Source organism: Elephas maximus, chromosome 27, assembly GCF_024166365.1.
Source record: "Elephas maximus indicus isolate mEleMax1 chromosome 27, mEleMax1 primary haplotype, whole genome shotgun sequence".
Lineage (NCBI taxonomy): Eukaryota > Metazoa > Chordata > Mammalia > Proboscidea > Elephantidae > Elephas > Elephas maximus.
The window spans coordinates 716,294-723,418 of record NC_064845.1 but is presented as its reverse complement, the minus strand read 5'-3'; the positions used below and the strand labels follow the sequence as shown (position 1 = coordinate 723,418).

Here is a 7,125-nt window from a genome sequence, read left to right as displayed (position 1 = left end):
TCCTATAGGGCCGCTATGAGTCGGAATCGACTCAAGGCATCAGGTTTGGTTTTGGGTTTTTTAATACATATTTCATGGTACTTAAGACTTTTTCTTGACTTGTTTAGTGTCTTGGTTTCTTTCTACTTCAAGTGAGTCAAGACTTTGTAGAATAGGATAGAAATTTCACTTAAATATTTGTTGTTCTAGAAGTTTGACAATGGAAAATCTCAAGTGCTTAACACCATTGTATCCTCGAGGTGTGGCCCCCTGGCTTGAAGTGTAAAAACTGAGATGCCTGTCTTTACTTGTTGTATAACAAATACAGCTTACTGGTTATCATATCAGTATTTTCAATTCAGCCTCTTCTTGTTTTCTATGAGTATCGAAGAATGCTCTGGCTGCAAAGTGCTCATTAGCTGCTAGAAACCTGTTTTAACTGTCGTCACCACCTGAGAACTCCTGTTAACTAAGGAATAATTGTTAAATTGTTAGGCTTGACAATGACGTTGTGGTCACTTAGTCTGTTAGAGTATCCAGTGTATAGCACAGATTTGTGGGTGAAACATGTCTGAGATTTGATCTTAAAACTCCAGACCCACCCCCTAAAAATGTGTGTGTGAGGGTGGTGAGTGGGAGTGGGGGAAATAAAACAGGAAGGAAAAGTGGGGAACTAAGTGATGAATTTTTTCCCTAATTTTGTGTACATTTAAATTTTCCATAATAAAAATGAAATATAAAGTTATCACATTGAACATTGTGATTCACTGAAATTTACTGAGAAACGAGTAAAATAGAATTAACCAACAACAAATATTCAAATGAAAATACTGGCCTTAAGATACAGCCTCCACAGTGGGTTTCCTGAAATAGATTCTCCTCTCAGCCAAAGCCTTCACTGGGTCTTGGCTTTTGGCCTTGTGTTTGTTTTTCAGACCAATGACTGCGATTTAATGATACACAAAATGTTAACAATTTGTGAAGAGCTTAGGATCCCATGTTATCAAATGGCTGTAATTAGGACTTGCTAGGCTGGAATCTGTACAAAGTTGATGGCGTTTGTAAGTAGAATGTGAAGGGACTGAGGTTCTTTGTGTGCCTAACAAAGACCCTGCAGACGATGCCAGCTGGGACACGTTCCTTATTTGCGTGCCTGGATGTAACCCTGCCATTCAGCATTTATTTTTTCTGATTACTGGCTCCATGAAACCAAGTCTACATAAATGAGGACTCTCCTGCTTTTTCTGACTATCACTGGAATTGGATATGCATTTATGTGTAATCTCCAATGTTCAAGAATAACATTTCTTTCTTTTAGTAACCAAGAAAATGTTTATGCATGCAATTTATTATGTACTACACGCATGTTAAGGAGCCCTGGTGGCACAGTGGTTAAACGCTCGGCTGCTAACCAAAAAGTGGGCAGTCTGAACTCACCAGCTGCTCTACTTCATGAAGAAAGACGTGGCAGTAAAGATTGCAGGTTTGAAAACCCTGTGGAGCAGTTCTACTCTGTCATATAGGGTTGCTATGAGTCAGAACTGACCTGATGGCAGTGGGTTTGGTTTTGATTTTATATGTTATGTTTATATTGTTTTTTAATTTTTTGTGATAAAATATAATAAAAGTTGCCATTTTAGCCATTTTTAAGTGTCCAATTCAGTGACATTAATTACAGTCACCATGTTGTACAACCGTCTCCGCTATCTATTTCCAAAAGCCTTTCACCACCCCAGACAGAAACTCAGTACCCCTTAAGCAATGACTCCCACCTCCTCTACCTCCAGTCCATGGTAACCACTAACAGCTTTTTGTTTCTATGTGTTTGTCTATTCTAGATATTTCACGTAAGGGGGAGCATACAATATTTATCCTTTTGTGTTTCAAAATACTTATTTCACTCGGCGTGATTTTTTTTCAAGGTTCGTCCATGTTGTAGCGCGTATCAGAGCTTCGTTTCTCTTTATGGCTGAACAATATGCCATTTTATACCACTTTGTTTATCCATCCATCTGTTCATGGGCACTTGGGTTGTTTCTTCCTTTTGGCTATTGTGAATAGTGCTTCAGTGAATACTGGGGTACATGTGTCTGTTTGCATCCCTGCTTTCAAATGTTTTGGGTGTATATCTAGGAGTGGAATTGCTGGGTCACAGAGGCTGGGTGACCTGCTTCCAAAAAGTCACAGCGTTGAAAACTGTATGGAGCAGGTCTGCTCTGTACACGTGGGGTCACCCTAAGTCAGAATCAACTCGGTGGAAACTAACAACAACATGGTATATATTATTTTTAAAAAGAGAATATTTCTCAAAAGTATTAATAAACTAAAACTGAATGACAGGGTAACATTCACTTAGTCCAGAGCTGCCAACAAAACTACCAATATCTGAATGTGGTCCTTCGTTTGCTTGTATTGGTAGGTCTGGGCTGTTCTCATGGACTCTCCTGAGGGGAGTAGAGGCTGTATACAGAAGAGAGGCCCTCTGTGGAGCACAGCTTATGAACTTGAAGGTGATGGAGGTCTGAGACATTGTAGTGGGTTTGGGAGAGGGTGGGCCGTCATCACTGCTTGAGGAAACCAGAGCTGACATTTCATGGTGCTGTTGGAAGGTGCATCTGCCGGAGCTCTGCAGAGGCTGGAAGAGTTCCCGACTGAGTAAGTGGCCAAGAGCAGTGTCTTAGTCACCTAGTGCTGCTGTAACAGAAATACCACAGGTGGATGCTTTAACAAAGAGATATTTATTCTCTCACAGTCTAGTAGGCAGAAGTCTGAATTTAGGGTGCCAGCTCCGGCGAAGACTTTTTTCTCTCTGTTGGCTCTAGAGGAAGGTCCTTGTCATGGATCTTCCCTTGGTCTAGGAGCTTCACTGTGCAGGAACCTCAGGTCTAAAGGACATGCTCTGCTCCCAGCACTGCTTTCCTGGTGGTATGAAGTCCTCGTGTCTCTCTGCTCACTACTCTCTTTTATATCTCAAAAGTGGTTGGCTTAAAACCAATCCAATCTTGTAGATTGAGTCCTGCCTCATTAATATAACTGCCACTAATCCCATCTCATCAACACTGTAGAGATAGGATTTATAACACATAGGAAAATCACATCAGATGACAAAATGGTGAACAATCACACAATACTGGGAATCATGGCCCAGCCATATTGACAGGTATTTTGGGCGGACACAATTCAATCTATGACAAGCAGTCTTCAGCAGGAGCATGACCTGCCCCACTGCCAAGAATGGTGATGCCAACACTTTAGTGCAGTCTCCTTATTTCTAGGGAAGGACATCGAAGGAGAAGGGATCCTCCACTGGGGACTGGTGGAAGACAGAGACAGGAAGAGACAGACAGATCTGGACCTCTCCTGTGAGCTCTTCTGTCTTGGGTGTGCTGACCTCTCCTTATCCATCTGAATCCCATCAACTGAATAGGGCTCAGAGCCTGGGACGGGACCTGGGATGTCTGTGCAAGTCCCTACTCGTTCCTTTGGACTCAGCTTGGAAGTCCTTTCCCATGAAGGCTTCTGAGCCTCTTCTCAGCTGAATGAAGTGCCCTGCTCTGTGTTCTAATGGCATCTTCCACTCACCATTCTCCAAGCCTTCTTCTAGTACATTTGAGCTGTCCGTTTGTGTCTTTGAGGCCATGGCCTTTGTCCTGTCCCCAGAGCGTCTCACAAAGCTTGGCCCATAGTAGTCGTGTTTTGGTAGCTGTTGGAGAAATGATTGAATGAGTGTGATCCCAGGACTTGGGTTACAGTCCTTGAGGTACTCCTGGAAATTTTTTTTTCTTTGCCATAATAAAGGGAGGGAGATGGTGATTTGGAAAAAAAAAAAAAAAAATGCCAGGAGTCCTACAAGTCCAGAGGTGCATTCCACTACAGTGTTCAGTGTGGGCTCAGGAGCCAGACAGTTTGGATTTAAATCTAGTCTTTGCAGTTTAGTTCCATGACCTTGGGGAAGTTACCTAACTTCTCTGTGCCATGGTTTCTTCATCTACATGTCGGAGAGGAGAATCGTCTTCTTGGGGTGTTGGGAGGATCAGATGACTTTATCTGCCTCCTAAAAAGCCCTCGGACTGTCCTCTGGCGACAGCAGTGCTATCTGTCGGGGTGATTTAGTATCTGTGTTCGGTCACGTTTAACACCCAGACAGAGGCGAGCGGTAGGCCCAGAACCATACTTCTCTTTCACACAATTCTAAAGTCAAAAAGGAAAACAAAAACAAAACCTTATTTGGCTCAAAACCAGATAATCTCCCACAAATGAGAAAGAAAGAGACTTATCAACTTGATTAAAGGAAGTTTCAAGAAATTTAGAAGAAACAACTTACTTAATGATAAAATAGTAGACTCTTTCCCGAGATAACGTCGAATGTTTTAGGCCTCAAGGATGAGTGATGTGTAGAACGAGAATGGGGCAGAAAGGGCAAGGACGGACAAACTCCTTGAGAAGCAGCCCACGGGCAGGAGACTGTGGCTGCCCAGACTGACAGCTCCGTCCTGCCAAGGCTCCTGGTATCCTAGCAGGCGGTGAGATAAGACACCTTCAGGTATGAGGCAAGACAGGTACCAGCTGTCTCTTACATGACTGCTTAGAGCCAAGGGCTCAGATATACCTTTTATTTCCACTTTGGAGTCCCTGGGTGGCACATACGGTCAAGCACTTGACTACTGGCTGAAAGGTCGGCAGTTTAAATCCACTCAGAAGTGCCTCAGAAGACAGGCCTGGTGATCTGCTTCTGAAACATCGCAGCTTTGAAAACCCTGTAGAGCAGAAAACCCTACTCTGCACATGTGAGGTCGCCATGAATTGGAAGTGGCCTGACAGCAACTAGCAACAGCAGCATTTTATTTTTGGAGGCAGAAGTGACCATCTCATCACTCCCTCTCTTATTGTGTTTATTGATATTCGGCTTTACAACTGCCGATAATAGCAGTTAGGGTCTCAGAGCCTGTTTCTTCCAGGCATTGTTCGAAAGTTTCTTAGGTAACTGATTACATGACGCATACCTAAAAAATTCGGAACTACATAGACACCTTCCTCCACAGGAGGAAAATACAGACACAGACATTTGTTTTGGGATCAGAACCAAAAGTATATTTAATTTTAGTTGTTGTTGTGTGCTGTTGGGTCAGTTCCGACTCATAGTGACCCTGTAGGACAGAGTAGAACTGCCCCATAGGGTTTCCAAGGAGCAGCTGGTGGATTCGAACTGCTGTTTTGGTTAGCAGCCGAGCTCTTAACCACTGGGCCACCAAGGCCCCTTCAGATCTTAAACTGACAAGACCAGATACTGCACTTGGTCTTAGCCAAAAGGCCAAGAAATGGTATTTTCATTGCTAGTATAGAAGTCAAACTTTAGACATGTTGTCAGGAGGGATCAGTCCCTGGAGAAGGACATCATGCTTGGCAGAGTACAGGGTCAGCGGAAAAGAGGAAGACCCTCAACAAGGTGGATTGACACAGTGGCTGCGACAATGAGCTCAAGCATAACAACGATTGTAAGGATGGTGCAGGGCCGGGCAGTGTTTCGTTCTGTTGTGCGTAGGGTCGCTGTGAGTTGGAACCGACTCAACGGCACCTAACAACAACAAAGTATAGAAGTCAATCTGTTTTATTCATTCTGATATTTGGTTTAGCCACTGTCTCATAAGTACACTGTGTCTTTCTTTTATTGTTCAATTTTAAAAACTTTTATTGTGGTAAAATATATACAGCAAAAATTTTGCCATTTCAACCATTTTTTAAGTGTCCAGTTTAGTGACGTTAGCTACATTCACCATGTTGTGCTAGCATCTCCACTATCCGTTTCCAAGTTTTCTTCACCCCAAACAGAAACTCAGTGCCCCGTTGGCAGTAACTCCCATCCCTCCCGCTCCCCAGCTTCTAGTTAACCAAGAGAAGAAAACCAGTTGGCTATCGAATCTGTTCCAACTCATGGCGACCCCACATTGTCAGAATAGAATCGATTCCAACTCATGGCGACCCCACACTGTCAGAGTAGAATCGATTCCAACTCATGGCGACCCCACATTGTCAGAGTAGAGCTGTGCTCCGTAGGGTTTCCAATGGCTGAGTTTTCGGTGGTAGATCACCAGGCCTTTCTTCTGAGGTTCCTCTGGGTGCTGAAACCTCCAGCCTCTTTATCAGTTAGCAGCTGGACCTGTTAACCATTGGCACCACCCAGGAACTTGTAAGAATAACTAAAAAAAAAAAACTAGTACCTATTAATATCTCCGTTTTTCAGATTCACCATGTGAGACTGGGGCTGAGGGACCTGCCCAACCTCAAACTAAACAGAGAGCCACGTTGAAGGCAGGTGAGTGTAGCCGTGGTAGCAGGGGGTGTCCTGGTTGACCAGCCTCCCGGGTCCTGCACTTGGACAGAGGCGGTAATAACGAAGCTGTCAGGGTCCTGACCTAGGCCGTGAGATGAGCAGACAGAGGCCCCTCGGGGAGCACCCCATGTGGCAGTAAAGTGAAACTCCTGGCAGAGGGTGCGGTTGTTGCTGAGAAGGGACGGGGTGCCTGCCAACAGGTGTCCCCATGGAAGTGGAGACCTGGGAAGGTGTGAGCCTGGTAGATTCTAGCAGCCCTGCTCTGCAGCTCCCACATCCTACTCTCTCCCCGCGAGAAGCTGAAGGGTCAGAATGAAGACAGTAGGAGAAACAGCATATTGTTTTATTATTTAGTCTGACAATTTTTGTCTTAATTGGAACATTTAATCCTGTTACAGACAGTCTAATGTTTAACTTTATGGGAAACTGCCAATTGTTTTTCAAAGTGACTTACTGTTTTGCAACCCCACCGGCAGTGTTCCCGTTGCACTCCATCTTTGCAAGCTTTTGGTATTGTGAGGTGTTTGTTTGTTTGCTTTTTTTTAGTTTCAGTCATTCTAATAGGTCTTCAGTGATATCTCACTGTGGCTTTAATTTACATTTCTCTAACGAATAATGACTTTGAGCATCTTTTAATGTGCTTATTTACTATTCACATGTTTTCTTTGAAGTGTCTTTTTTGTACTTAAATTAAAAAAAATGTATTTTGTTGTTGAGAATATACACAGCAAAACACACAAGCATTCAACAGTTTCTACACGTATAATTCACTGACATTGATTACATTCTGGGAGTTGTGCAACCATCCTCACCCT

General features: G+C 43.5%; 1 pseudogene; it reads right to left on the bottom strand.

Moving 5' to 3' along the window:
• Nucleotides 1-5,192: 5,192 nt before the first annotated feature.
• On the bottom strand, nt 5,193-5,302 carry LOC126068539 (uncharacterized; annotated as a pseudogene).
• Between the last annotated feature and the right edge of the window lie 1,823 nt (nt 5,303-7,125).